This window comes from Danio rerio, chromosome 20, assembly GCF_052040795.2.
Source record: "Danio rerio strain M-AB ecotype USA chromosome 20, GRCz13ab, whole genome shotgun sequence".
Lineage (NCBI taxonomy): Eukaryota > Metazoa > Chordata > Actinopteri > Cypriniformes > Danionidae > Danio > Danio rerio.
Window position 1 is genome coordinate 45,221,843 of NC_141040.1, and position 15,741 is coordinate 45,237,583.

Genomic DNA, 15,741 nt, shown 5'->3' on the forward strand with positions numbered 1-15,741 from the left:
CATAAATTGTTTGCAACCAGTTACCTTTTAAAAAAATTTATCAAATCCAATAAATAATTTTTTTCAGTGTAGAAAGCAGCAGATTTTCTCTTTAATAATTTTATTTTAGAATGATGTGTAAGTGCATTTATTATTAAAATTTGATTAAGAAATAATGGTTATATATATCAGACCCCCTAGTTTTTCAGGATTGTTTTTGTGATTATTTTACGGTTAAAAAAGACTGATTTTGTGGTGGTAATTCCCAGAAAATTGTGGACAATTTTGCAATAAAAAAAAAAAAAATATATATATATATATATATATATATATATATATATATATATATATATATATATATATATATATATATATATATATATATATATATGCAATCTGAAACAATGATGATGACACAAATCATAAAAATAATTTATTTTGGTCTCTTGTCAAGACACGATCTGAAACATTAATAAATATTTAATAATAAATAATAAAATAAAATGTATATTTTTAGTAGTGTTCTTAAAAAGTGGTTAAAATCAAAATATCATTGTTTGCACAAATGGTTTACTATTAGTTTGTTTGATCATGCCGTCTTCGCTTTTGCCTTCAGTAATACTATGTGAAGAATTATAAAGTTGTGTATATGTATTTATTATATTTTTATTTTGTCAAGCCACCTGTGGACAGGTGTTGAGAATTAGCAAGTCTGCTAAACACTTAAACAAATGAATTTGATTGTCCTGTTTAATTTTGATGTCCATGTCGAATAAATAAATATGGTAGGGATTAAGCCAAAGGAAGGTTATATAAAGGGTGTCACACACTGGATGCGCTGATCTGTGCCGCAACACAGCACGCACATGACAGTTGAAAGCATCCCACACCAGACACGCACATTCGCATGTTAATAAAAATAAAACTAATCAGTTGTCGCTCTTTGGCGCGTAAGAAATATGAACAGTGTCCTGAGTCGTGGCTGGGCACCGCGGACAGCCGGCGAGAGCTGCTAACTTGCGGCACCGGTGTGAGTGTACCCTGATAGAAACCTATGATTAGAATTCTAAAATGCATTGCGCTGTGTAACATGTTGCTAAGCAGCGCTACTAGTGTGCGACCTGCTTAACTCTTATTTTTATCTATGATCTTACTTTCTCTCAGATATCACTCCTCGGAGCATCTGAGATTATGTCACACATAGGACATTTGTTAGGCTTCCCCTAATGTAATACACCTAAAAGACAGACTGCCGTAAAACTCTTGAATGGCAGGGAAGCGTTTTAGCTGCAGGAAAATAGTTAAACGAAATAATTTATTGATCTGACGCACATCATTTCTGCTCCGGTCTCCCCCACAGTCCAAAGACATGCGGTACAAGTGAATTGGGTAAGCTAAATTGTCCATGGTGTTTGAGTGTGTAAGGATGTTTCCCAGAGATGGGTTGCAGCTGGAAGGGCATCCGCTGCATAAAACATATGCTTGATAAGTTGGCGGTTCATTCTGCTTTTTTCAGTGTTTTAAGGGAAATTTAGTGTGTTCTGACCTACAGTATCCCCCGATTAGCTATTTCAGACGTTACTATAGTCAAACTATGCATCTGATTTGATGTTACTATAAGGCTATGGAGACACAAACACCTACTTTATGAGAAAACAGTCTTGTAAACATTTACAGATGTCTAACCGTGTTGTACATCTGCTGGTTTCAGACTGACGAATGGCTGTTTTCTCGCATAGATAAGAACGATTACGTATTCACAATCGCATGAACCATTATATGAGTGGTCAGATAATAATTCTTGTTTTGACATCCTTTGAGAGGGATCATCAAACATTGATTAGGTAGGTCAATCTTCCCCAAACTCCTCTGTAATTTGCATATATATATATATATATATATATATATATATATATATATATATATATATATATATATATATATATATATATATATATATATATATACATACATACATATATACATACATACATACATACATACATACATACATACATACATACATACACACACACACACACACACACACACACACACACACACACACACACACACACACATATTCCATATTGACATGATAGCATCACGCAGTTGCTGTAGATTTGTCAGCTGCACATCCATGATGCTAATCTTTGTTCTACCACATCCCAAAGGTGCTCTATTGGATTGAGTTCTGGTGACTGGTGAGACCATTTGTGTACAGTGAACTCATTGTCATGTTCAAGAAACCAGTCTGAGATGATTCACACTTTATGACATGGTGCGTTATCCTGCTGGATGTTGGTACACTGTGATGATAAAGGGATGGACATTGTCAGCAACAATACTCAGGTAGTCTGTGGTGTTTACACAATACTCAATTGGTACTAAAGGGCCCAAAGTGTGACAAGAAAATATCCCCCACAAAATTAAACCACCACCACCAGCCTAAACTGTTGATACAAGGCAGGATGGATCCATGCTTTCATGTTGTTGACACCAAATTCTGACCCTACCATCTGAATGTCACAGCAGAAATCGAGACTCATCAGACCAGGCAACGTTTTTCCAATCTTCTATTGTCCACTTTTGGTGAGCCTGTGCAAAATGTAGCCTCAGTTTCTTGTTCTTAGCTGACAGGAGTGGCACCCGGTTAGGTTTTCTGCTGCTGTAGCCCATCCGTTGGACATGTTGTGTGTTTAGAGATGCTCTTCTGCATACCTCTGTTGTAAGAAGTGGTTATTTGAGTTTCTGTTGCCTTTCTATCAGCTCCAACCAGTCTGGCCATTCTCCTCTGACCTCTGGCATCAACAAGGCATTTGCGGCCGAAGAACTGCCACTTACTGGATATTTTCTCTTTTTTGGACCATGCTCTGAAAACCCTAGAGATGGTTGTTTGTGCACACACCAGCAGATCAGCAATTTCTGAAATACTCAGACCAGCCCGTCTGGCACCAACAACCATGCCACGTTCAAAATCACTTTAATGAACTTTCCTCCTCATTCTGATGCTCATTATGAACTTCAGCAGATCATCTTAACCATGTCTACATGCCTAAATGCATTGAGTTGCTGTCATGTGATTGACTGATTAGATATTTCTGTTTACGAGTAGTAGGAAATGTGTGCTACTAATAATGTGGCTGGTGAATGTATATGACATTTTCCAATATTATGTCACTGCTGCCACTCAGCATGGTGCTATGAGAAGCCAAAAGTGAATTTTTCTATGTTGAGTATTGACATTTTGCATGATAGTTTGAACCCACAGCATTTGAGCTGTCTGCTATGAATGAATAACATGTTTTATCTAAATAATTCACAACTTACTCTCTCTCTTTCTCTCTCTCTCTCTCTTTACTGCTTTGTGATTCGTGAGTGGGCAACAACAAGCACATGTACATCAAATGTGAATTATCACCTCTGGAAAAAAATGAATAGTTATAGTCAGAATAAATGGCCAACCTAAAGAGCGTAGGATGTAAATAGCAGTCGGTTTTCACGTCTGGTTCTGCTATTGAATGCCGTCTGACAAATGGCTGTCACTCCACATGCAGTGTTAAACTGTGATGGGTCGTGACTCATGACATGAGATGTGCTCTCTCAATGAGCATGAGGATGACATGTGTTTTAGTATGCCATTTGCCTGTTTGTTATATGTGTTGACGTGCTGTTCAACTACTGGCAAATTTCTCCATGATGTGTTTTTTCTTTTATTCTAATATGATGTTGAAGGGTTAGTTCACCCAATACTGAAGATGTTGTTATTTTCTCTCCCCTCCCTTGCCATACTTTTTCTGTTAAACAAAAAAGAAGTTATTTTGAAAAATGCTTCCATAGTATTCCGTAGTATTTACTTTTTCCAGCCTGATCTCACTAGGAAACATAACTATTTTACATTTTGTCAGTTTAGTGTCTAATGCACTCATACGAGTTCAGTCATATGAAAATGTACGATTTTAAAAAGGAGGCGTGACACCGAACTGCTGTTCTCGCATAAATCCACCAGAGGTCACTGTCAACTGACTGACTGAGCAATCGACCGATCCGCTAAACCCAACCGATAATGTTTTAAAAAGCACTGTTTGACCAGCGCTTACCCACTTCCCTAAACACAACTAACAATGTTCAGAAAATCAATTCAGAAAAAGAAAAGCCTTCTGATTTATACCACGTCTTCAGATTTGAACACATTCTGAATGTTATTTACTTGTTTATTTTATTTGGCTTTTGTTTTTGTCTTACCTGCTTACCTGGACTCCAATCCCATTGTCAACTCCTCTTTGCATCTTTAGTCGGCCAACATACATGACGAGCTAACTAGACAAACTGGTAACAGCAGGAAAGTCGTTCACATGGTGGTAAGTGATCAGCTGCTATCGCAAAAAGGAACAGTGTCATCAGAAATTTATATAGGGTTACGTTTTTATGAGCCTATGTTGACTAAATTAAAATTTGTAAATTGCAGAGAGATGCTTTTTTTCTATATGGAGGTCAATGGTTATAAGGTATTATAAAAAAAATTTAAATAGCTTTTTTTGTGTTCAGCAGAAAAAAAAAAAAACGCATAAAAGTTTGGAACCACATTGAGGGTCAGTGTATTTTCCTTTTTGGGTGAATTATCCTTTTACTGCTGTCTGGAAACGTTTGTTTGTCTGATTTGACTTTTTTTCGTTATTGTTTCTTTTTTCTTTTATTTATTCATTTTCTTTCTGAATTAATATTGTCAATCCTAAGTGTGGAATTTGATTTGTTAAAATAACGTTTAAAATATAATTATTAATTTAAATAAAAAATAAACTATAATTATAATTCTTCTTCTTCTTCTTCTTCTTCTTCTTCTTCTTCTTCTTCTTCTTGTTATTATTATTATTATTATTATTATTATTATTATTATTATTATTGGGGAGTCACGGTGGTGCAGTGGGTAGCATATTTGCCTCACAGCAAGAAGGTCGCTGGTTTGAGCCTTGGCTGGATCAGTTGGCATTTCTGTGTGGAGTTTGCATGTTCTCCCTGTGTTCACATGGGTTTCTTCCGGGTGCTCCGGTTTCCCCTTACAAGTCCAAAACATGTGGTATAGGTGAATTGAGTAAGCTAAATCGTCTAAAGTGTATGAGTGTGAATGAGTGTGTATGGATGTTTCCCAGTGATGGGTTCAGGCGGGAAAGGCATCCACTGGGTAACACAGGGTTGCTCAACCCTGTTCCTGGAGATCTACCTTCCTGCAGATTTCAGTTGCAACCCATATCAAACACACCTGCTGTAATTATCAAGTGCTGTTCAGGTCCTAATTAATTGTTTAAGGTGTGTTTGATCAGGGTTGGAGCTGAACTATGCAGGAAGGTCGATCTCCAGGAACAGGGATGAGCATCACTGGCGTAAAGCATATGCTGGATAAATTGGCAGTTCATTCCGCTGTGGCGACCCCAGATTAATAAAAGGATTAAGCTGAAAATAAAATAAATGAATGAATATTAATTTACTTCCTAAATTAATATTGTCAATCTTAAGTGTGGAATTTGATATGTGAAAAAATCGTTTGATTGATAATTATCAAATTTAAGTAAAAATTACTGTTATTTATTCATTTTCTTTTCAGAATTTCAGAATCTTTTCATTTTCTATGCAAACTTCACACAGAAATGTCAACTGACCCAGCCGAGGCACGAATCAGTGACCTTCTTGCTGTGAGGTGATTGTGCTACCCACTGCACCAACGTGCAGCTCAAAATAAATTATTATTATTATTATTATTATTATTATTATTATTATTATTATTATTATTGTTGATATGCTTAAATGATGTCCCTTAGAGGCATTTCTACTACAGCCAGCAATTCTTGAAATGTTAGCCATAAGGTAAATATCAGTTTTGCACTGAACATTTTGTAATTTCTAATTAAGATATAGTTTAGTCAAAAATATGTTAAAATGTATTACAATTATGTGTAGTTTTTATAAAGAAAATGCTCGAATTTACCTTAGCTAGCAAATGGAGTCAGGCATTTTTCTCCTATTTTAATTAACAATAGATATTGTTTACGGTTTTTGATATTTTATTAATTTATTTTTGATATTTTATTTATTATTTATTTGTTTCTGTTTAATTGTGGTTAAAGTTTTTGTCACCTATAAAGTTCACATGTGTTTGTTTGTGTATTTGCTTATTTGGAACATTTAATCATTTTTATTTTAGCCTTCAATTGTTTAAATTGTCAATTTTAAGTTTAACTGAATAAACTGACAACTATTTCATTAAAAATAAGCATGTTGAAGATGATTTTTCTTTGTGAATGCTTTTTTGCCTTACGCACACCCATTTATAATGGAGCACTTCATTATTTTTAATAAATCCAGGTCTGAGCTTCGGGGACCTTAATATTGGCCTTGCCGTATTTATTCATGATGATAAATAAGATGATATTATATTTAATTTCAAGCTTTCTGTCCCAAGGATAAGTTCCCCTCTTTACTATTCCAGCCATGACACTGTAATATAGTTTGCAGGACATCTCAATATTATAATAACTCTCTGGTTTCAGATGAGTATTGGTAATATTTTGTTCCAAGAATTAAACCGAATGAGAAAGCCATTCCGCTGAATCACTTATAATTTTATTGAATATTATTTAGTTATTGACAATTTGTAACTTTTTGACTTAATTTGTATGATTTCACTTAAAAAGAAACTATAGGCTGATTTATAATTCTGCGTCAAGTAATCAGCATTTAAGTGATCAGACCCATGTGCGTTGATTGTGTTGCTCTGCAATAACATTTCCAAAATGTTAGCTGGCAGAAGGTTTTTATGTTCCTCTGTGTTGTTTCTTCATGGGGGTTTTGTTTTTTCCTGAACGCTACCTTAATGTACAAGTAGTTAAAACTCACTCATTCAGAGGTGGGAACTGGCGGGCATGCAACATTTTTAATCATAAGGTAAACACAAAACAAAAGTTTTCGTCTGGAGCTCCTTAACAGGACTTGACACTTGTAAACTCTCTCTTCATCGGGCTTGTGCTCAGCACCACCCACAATATTAAGTGCTACCAAGCCGACCAATCACAAAGCTTGTGCTACGTGTAGTTGCAGCATGTAGTTACCATACCTGCTAACACTCCCGTTTTCCCCAGGAGTCTCCTGTATTTCAGACCCATCTACATTGGTTTAGAATCCAATCGCAGTGGAAACTCGCTCCATAGTATATACTAACACCACAGCATATAATACCAGGTTCTTAACAGTGTTATTCAGACACCTCACCCCTGAACCTAACCCCCCGGTCTCTTGGATTTTCAAGGACAAATGTTTGCAGGTATGGTAGTTAAATTTTTTGAGAGGTGTGCGTCAGCGTCGGCATCAGCCATGGCAAGGGCTATGCGACCACTGGCAAGCTGCTACGTAGCATATGCGTGCACTTGACACAAAAGTATAAATCAGCCTTTAATGTAAATGAGCTGAATTCTTAAGAGTTTTTTGGGACAACCTAATTGTTTTAACTACTTCAAACTACTTATTTAATCAGACATTTAGATTGATTTGGGATTTACCACATTTTTGTAGTATAAATAATGTATGTAGGGCGTTCACACTGAAAACTCTAAAAATAATAAGTGCACTTTAATTATCAGGATGATGCACTTATTCAACTTATTCGTTAAATTCATTGTGAAATGATGGACACTTCACGCACTCAGCTGCTGCTTTGCTCACGTAGCGTATCGGTTACATGATCGGTCAGTCAGTTGGCCAGTCGGACGGTCAGTCAGTCAGTCAGTTATTCAGTTGACAGCAGCCGCTGGTGAAATTGCGAAAACAAAAGCTGCAAAAAAAAAAAAAAAAAAAAAAAAAACTGTTGCTCCTGGGACATATTTGTTGCTCTCCAGAAATGTATATAGGGGTACGCAATCAGAAGAGCCTGAGTTGTAAAAATGAGCTGAAATAACAGAGACTATGAGAATTGTTTTGGACAAGTTCAATCCACTTACATTTGTTACAATCACTTAATTGATTTATTTTTTTTTAATTCAGCTTTTATTTCCAAAAATGAAAATATACAATTTTTACAATCAGATAGAAAACTACATTTATCAGGTATTATCCCGTATATGTATCCCCCATCCCCCCACCCTGTTATATGCACATCCAGAAACAAAGGATAGCTGTAGTTTGGACCAAGCAAGTAAATAAATTACATTAAATTTGACTTTCATATTATCAAATGAGGGTTAAGTGTCTAGGATTTCTCTAATGTCACATATATAGATTTTCCGTATCGTCAAAATGTACAGTTTAGCATGGTTGATCTGTGCTGATGATAGTTCCAGGTACAGTATTTTCAATAATGAATGCAACCAGTGTTTGACAGAGAGATGATGAAGGGGTTTCCACCTCTATACCAACATTTTTCAAGTAGCAGTTGAAGCAACTTACCAAAATATATAGACCTTTGCATTTAAGGGAAACTGTATGGTGACCTGGAACTTGGGACGTGATGGTGGGATGGTGGAAAAAACAGGTGTGGTCATCATCCAACGTCCAACCTAAAATCAACCAAATATCAACGTCTAACCATGTTACACCTTGACGTTGTGTGGATGTTACCACAATGACATGTATCAGATGTTGGGTTTTGGTCACTTTCCAACACAACCTAAAATCAACCAAATATCAATGTAATTTGACATCGTTGTTGGACATCAAAATAACGTTGTCCTTAGACACTGGCTAAACATTGAATTTTAGTCACCTGACATCACAACCTAAATCTAACCTAATATTAACATCTTAAAATGTTGTGTGCCTGCTGGGTAGAACAAACAATTTTTTTTTAACTTTAAATAAAATGTCCAGCAGAGAATCCCAAAATTTTTGCACCTCCAACATCATACTGTATGTAAAATGGTCTCTGGATGCTTTGGTTTAAAGAACTTACAATGAAGATGTGGAGATAAACCTATAACCAGTTGATTTGTGTTGGGACAACATGAATGAATTATGTGGAACCCTGCATTCTTTACTTTTTCATTTATTTTAGTTTGATTTGCTCATCTCCCAATGCACGATTGGGGAAACAACTCCTTTTAAAAATCATACATTTTCATACAAATTAAACAGTATGATTTTGTATGATTTACAATAGCCATCTTCTGACTATATAGTAGTTTCCTCATGAAATCAGGCTGGATATGTCTCTGTTAACCATTCCCAACAAAATCAGCAACTTTTCAATGTCATTTTATAGCCTACAGACGGTCAATAATTAAACTCTGCTTATTTCAAATCCTATTTTTATGGTTTTCTTAATCGAGCCGCAATAAACAGACTGCAGAACTCTGCATCGAGGCACTTTTCTCCCAAACAAACAGACCATTTCAGAATCAAAGAGATGCAAATGAAGTCGAGTAAATTGCAAGATAGCGAAAGCCATGTTAACTTTTTGATCATTTTGTACCATATCAAAGCATGGCAGATCTGCTGGAGTGCCAGCCTCATAAAGCGTCTGCACCTGTCCTCTTTCAGTTCTTTGATTCATATTTCACCGCAGCTCTGCAACTGAATACACACACACAAGCCTCCAGGTTTGCTTTCCTTTTGCTGTGCACGTCTGCTCCATCCTTGTAAACAAACCGGCTGTGCATTTAGGTACGTTACACCATGCCGCTCATCATGCAGAAGTTAATTTCGTGCTATCACAATGAAGAATCACAAGCCATGGGTGACGGCGGCTCTTTAAATAAAGCTAAGCGACAGCCTCATAAAAAGGAGAAGACATTCCTGATAGGAGAAGTAAACATGTTGCGCTGTTTCTGCTGAGAGCGACTGCATGTCAGCATGTCAGCCTGTCAGCAGCTGCGTGTGTGGACACTTTTTCAGAAAGTCAGGAGGGTGGTCTTATCTTGGGGTCTTTAGGGGGATTAAGAAGGACTATTAGAGGTTATTCATTCATAACAAATTAATGTGGAACATGCATATAAATCACAGTGTGAGTAATGAAGCCCAGTTTATGCTAGTGTGAATGGAGGTTGAAGCTGTATTATTATATATCAGGTACATCTTGTTAGCAGTTGGACATTTTAGCCTTTAAAATCCATTTTTACTCTTCAAAATGATTGATTTATGATTATTATCATTTATTATTATGATTTTTAATAGCCTATAATTAGCCTTCTGGCCTCCAACTTTAAAGTGTGAAATCAAAATCAACCCAATATAGATTTCTAGTCAAGCACCAAATATGGAGCTACGTTTTTTTTGTTTTTTTTTTTTTGCAGTTTTTGTCTTCGCGAATCCACCAGAGGCCACTGTGTATGCTTTTTAACGTGTCAAATTTCTCTCGCGAGTGCCATTCGCACCTTCTCTTCTAGCTTAAATTCACCACAGGCCGTTGTCAACTGTCTGTTTGACCGCCTGACTGACTGACTGACTGACCGATTGACTGACCCACCCTCCTTCTTCTCTAAACCCAACCAATAGTGTTTTAAAAGCACAGATTGACCCGGCCACCCACTTCCCTAAACCCTGTCGACAGTTTTAAAAAGCAATCCAGAAAAATAAAAGTCCTTGCCTGATTTTTACCACCTTTTTTAGACTTTACCACATCTCACCTTGTTATTTACTTGTTTATTTTATTTTTTGGCTTCTGTTTTACCCGCTTTCTGGAACCGTTATTCACCAGACTTGAACCCCGTCGTCGTGGTCAACATGTCTCTGCATCTCAAGTCCACCGACGTACATGGCAAGCTAACTGGACTAAACTGGTTACAGCAGGAAAAAGCCATCCATACAGAGGTAAGCAGCCAGCTGTAAGCGAGAAAAGAAATGTTGTCATAACGTCCTTGTAGGGTTCCTTTTAAAAATAAAACGGAGCCATATGTACTTCTGGCTACATAATTCACAATCTCCAGAAATGTATACGTTTTCAGAATGAGTCTATCTTGATCAAAATTGACATTGTTTATTTGCAAAAGTATGTGCTAGTAGTTTTTTTTGTTTTTGTTTATGTGAACAATTTATTTGCATTGAAAAAAAAATGTTTTGGTAATCTTTAATTAAATCTGACCATTTGGTTTTGCATTTGAAGTAGTGGGACTTCTCTGATGATGTCAGTTTGACAGCTTCAGCCACAATATTCTTATCTACGCCTCTCTTACTGTTAGGCCATGTCCACACTGACGCTAATACACTTTCGTTTAAAATTGCACATTTTTCTCTTTGTGTTGGCCTTTCTGTCACACTAAGATAGCGTTTTTAATAAAATTAAAATGTTGATTTTTAAAATAAAAGCAGTCTAAAGCAGATAAATTTGAGAATGCTGTTTTGGAGGCTTTATAAAACGATGACGCATTTCAGTCATGTGAGCAATTCAGCTAAAATGGTGGACGACATTGTAAAGCAGATGTTTTAAATACTGTCTGTTTTGACAGTTTTATTAAAAAATATTGTCAGTTTGTACATGTGTAGAGGGTCAATAAATATGTAATGTGTGCATATATATATATATAAAGGTCATATAAAGATGTTGAACAAAGCAGCTCGGGTCAGAGTTCATTAAAGACCGCCAGAGCTTGTATTGATTTGTTTCTTTACTTCTCTGCGGGTAAGAGAAATATGGTTTGGATAAACACTTAAAATGAAGTTAAATGAGACAGGATGGTTTTGTTGCATATGTGAATGCAGATGTATGCATCATCGGGTGATTAATTGGTTGTTTTGTGTGATTTTATAGTAATTAACTTGTGTAATCTGTTAAAGGGCACCTATGGTGAAAAATCTACTTTTTAAGCTGTTTGGACAGACGTGTGTAGGTTTAGTGTATAGACTGTCATATTGGGGTGATATAAATACACCCAGTCCTTTTTTTTCAATTTATCAACATAAAAACGGTGGATCAATTGAGGCATTTTTGAGATCGACTACAACTTGATGTAGGAGTGCGGTCACCCCACTCACCAATATTGATTGACAGGGGCATCATCAAATCCTCAGTTTGTTGTTTTACGTCCGCCATTTTCAGCGTGTGAGTCAAAGCGATGTCACTAAAAGAAACACCCTTGCTCTATTTTTAGATGTAAGGCTCATTGGGCTCAACACAAGATCAACATTCAGCACATGATCACTATAATCGGTGCCATTGTTTTCCTTCACTGAAAATAACGAACTTGCCTTAAGAGGGTTGCACTCCAGAAGCGCCTTTCAACGTCGCGCAGCGCCATGGATTTTAGATTTCTAAACATAGGTTTCTATCAGGGCACACACACCGGCGGCTCAAGTCGGCGGCTGTCCGCAGTTCCCAGCCACAACCCAGGATACTGTTCATATTTCTGCCATGCCACAGAGCTCCATCTGAATAGTTTCATTTTAAATAACATCCGAATGTGCGCATCTGGTGTGCCATGTCGCGGCTCTGAACAGCGCATCCTGTTCCTCAGTTAAAGTTAATTCAGTGTACGTGGTTATTAGTCTCGGTGTACAAGATCAGAACTTTAAACTAGCACACAGTTGGCTGTAAAACTATACAAAGACACAAATGAATTTTGTACTCTCTGCTTGGTCTGAGCCGTACATGTACAGCTGAATGCTGGTCCTCTCACTGCTGCTTCTCTCTGTCTGCCTGTCTGTTGCCAAACACAAAGCGGGGGAGCTCTTGGCTTCACCCCCTTGTTAAGTTAGGCGAGAAGTAGAAACTAATTTTCATGTGAAGCAACACACCCCTAAAACAGTGACCTGCAAACACGCCACCAAAATAACACTTTTTAACACAATATAATAAAAAATCTAAATTGTGTTTTGAACTGAACCTAAACTGGCACACTCAGAAGAATCATAATAATTATATTAAATCTTAAAAAGGGGGTACACTAGGTGCCCTTTAACTAATGTGCAAAGAAACCACACAGAATAAGCAAGCTCGTATTAATTTGTTTCTTTATTTCTTTGCAGTTACACATGTTACTTACCCATTTGGGTCTCTTCAGCCTGAGGCGGGTAACACATGCTCCAAATTGTCTCAATTCAAATGACATGGAATGTTTACTGGGAACTATTGTCACGTTTTGACATTTTGAGGCAATGATTCAAAGAGACGGAAAGTAAATAAATGGCAAGCAGATATATCACAGGTAAATGCAACTTACATCTGTGAACATGCACAGTACATAAACGAAAGCATTTTCAGTCAATTTACTGTTGATAATGGAAAGAATGAAACTGATAGTGTGAACATGGAATGTTTTTAGATGAAAACACAGTTGTTACTGTCAAGTAATGTGCGTTTGACAGGTTTGTACCTCGCGTTTTTTTCATACAGATTGCAAAACTAAAAAACGTTTGCTTTCAAGTGCACTTGGTTCATTTAATAGTACAGATTTCAAGCCTTATGTGGATATATTTCTTATGTCTGTGAAGCATGTATTCACTGAGATCCCAGTGTGTTTGTTGACCACAAAACTGTCGTAAAATCACGTTCGGTCTGAGCTTCTCTCCCGGAGAATCGTCAGTCTGAAGTGATCGATGATTGGCTCCTGTACTAGCAGGCAGGACTTCATTTGCCTTTTTGACCGTTACCAGTGTTGCCAGGTTTTGAATTTGATTTTGTGGGTAAAAAATGACATCGGCGTGTAGTGAAAATTTGGGTAACTTTGAAAGAAAAAAAAAGTGCTTTTTGGTTTTCAGCGGGTTTTAGTTTTTGGGCTGGAATCAGTCAGCTACATCTGGCAACACTGACCGTTACACTTTTCCCTATTCGTAGTGATGGGTAGTTCGGATCATTTTACTGACTAGGATCTTTGAGTCTCGTTTATCGAGATGAACAAATCTTTTTTTGATTTTTCGAGTCATTTCGTTCATTTGGTTCAATTTGCCAAAATATTACTAAAATGTTACAAATTGCTTCCAAACACATCTACAACTAGCCTAAAAGGTTGATCACACGACAAATAAGTCATAAATAGAATACTATAAGAAGGAGAAAATAATAATTCAATTGTTTACCTGCTCTTTTGTCTATGAAGGTATTGTTGTCTCTTTGCTCAGCTCACCTCTTCATGTCTTCAAATGTCAATGATTCGTTCATGTTACACTGAGAGTCACATGTAACCAATGTACACAGTCTGAGTTGATAGGAGCCATGATAATTAGTTCACCTTTCAATTCAATTCTTTTTCCGGCTCTAAACGCAAATGATTGTCCGTAAGGAACGAATGACTCAGACCCGATAGAGGACTCGAAAGATGAACGGTTCAATTCTTTTTCCGGCTCTAAACACATATGATTGGCTTCAGCCTGTCTGCGATGAACGACTCAAAAGACTTGAAATGAACGATATCACCTGCACAAATGTGCGCATGCAAGGATGAACGAATCACTCCCTGAGAGGACTCATAGTTCCCGAGTCATATTGAAGATTTGTTCAAAATGAACAAATCATTCATGAACGACCCATCACTAACGTGTGACATCTCTTATGTATTCAGTAATCTTTGCTAGTATGTAAGCTTAACTGTAATATTTTATAGTAGATGTAGGTTACTTGTCCATGTCAATATTCGATTCCATTGTAGTCTTGATATTATTTCTTAATAACATTTTGGAACTAAGCAAAATAATAGGCCTACCTGCAGTCAGAATGAATATGTTGTAACTATGTTATTAGTTTCCAGAGCTTACTGTGCTCTTTTCTGTTTTCTCCTCTGCACATGAAGGGCCATTTGATGCAGGTGTGACAAAGACGTTCACTTGTTGCCAGACAACAGTCCGCTAACTGCAAGCGGCAAAAGGATTCAGTGTTATTGCGAATCAACTGATACTGCGTGAGTAGAGCTGAGAATTGAAGAAGCCATTGATTTAGCAGTCACTAAACGGATGAACAGGGACACACCTGCCGTCATGCACAAGTTGCATTGTGCTGATATGCAGTCCAGTGCAGTGAGGTGTGTATTGCTCACTGATGTGGAAAATGCATATTAGCCATGCAAAACACATAATGCTAGCACACAAACCCTGCGGCTGTTTTATTAATGAGTTTACTGCGCTTCCTGCGTCTCTTTGTGTTAAACAGTTGTCTTTGGAGCTTGGATTTATTTGACCTCAGTCATTAATGAAGAATTTAATGTAGTTTCTATGAGGTTATCGGGCTCAAATGTCAAAGATCGTTTAATGGTTATTCATGTTGCCCGCGAGTGTCATTTGAAAGTGAAATGATTTCACATTTCACATTACCTTCTTGTAACGCAATCATAGTAGATCAAGGGCACAGGGTGTAAACATTTTGTTATGCTGTCAAAGATAATGACATTATATGATGTATAAGGCAATTAGGAAGGCATGCAATAGGATTTGCATTAGATTCCCTGATTCAATTCTGATTCGCAAGCTCCGGTTTTGATTCTTAATTTATTTATATTTATACATTTAGCAAATGCTGTTTTCCAAAGCGTCTTACAAAAAGTTAGTTTAGCAGTTTTGTTATTATAAATATTTATTGTTATTTATTGTTTCTGGTGCAAATAAAGAGTAAAAGGAAAGAGTGTGTCCTATGGGTAGTTTGTCAAGTCCACTCACCTGTGTGAAGCACATTTAGGAATGCACAGCATTTGGAACATGGGGTTTTAATAAGGAAATGTCTGGTGCATATGGAGAGGAAAGAGTGTGTGGTTTCCCCAATGCTTTCTCATGGCAATTCATTTTTTTTTTATTTAGTGGCTATTCATTTATTCATTTTCTTTTTAACTTAGTTCCTTCATTAATCAGCAACCCAATCTG

At 36.7% G+C, this 15,741-nt stretch overlaps 1 long non-coding RNA gene across 1 annotated transcript in view; it reads left to right on the forward strand.

Moving 5' to 3' along the window:
• Window positions 1-15,494, forward strand: part of LOC141379422 (uncharacterized) — a 70,080-nt gene extending 54,586 nt beyond the window's left edge. Inside the window, exons 7-8 of the long non-coding RNA XR_015518839.1 lie at window positions 12,922-13,100; window positions 14,682-15,494. This is a non-coding gene — a long non-coding RNA (uncharacterized LOC141379422). The remainder of the gene's footprint in view (window positions 1-12,921; window positions 13,101-14,681) is intronic.
• The last annotated feature ends 247 nt before the right edge of the window (window positions 15,495-15,741 follow it).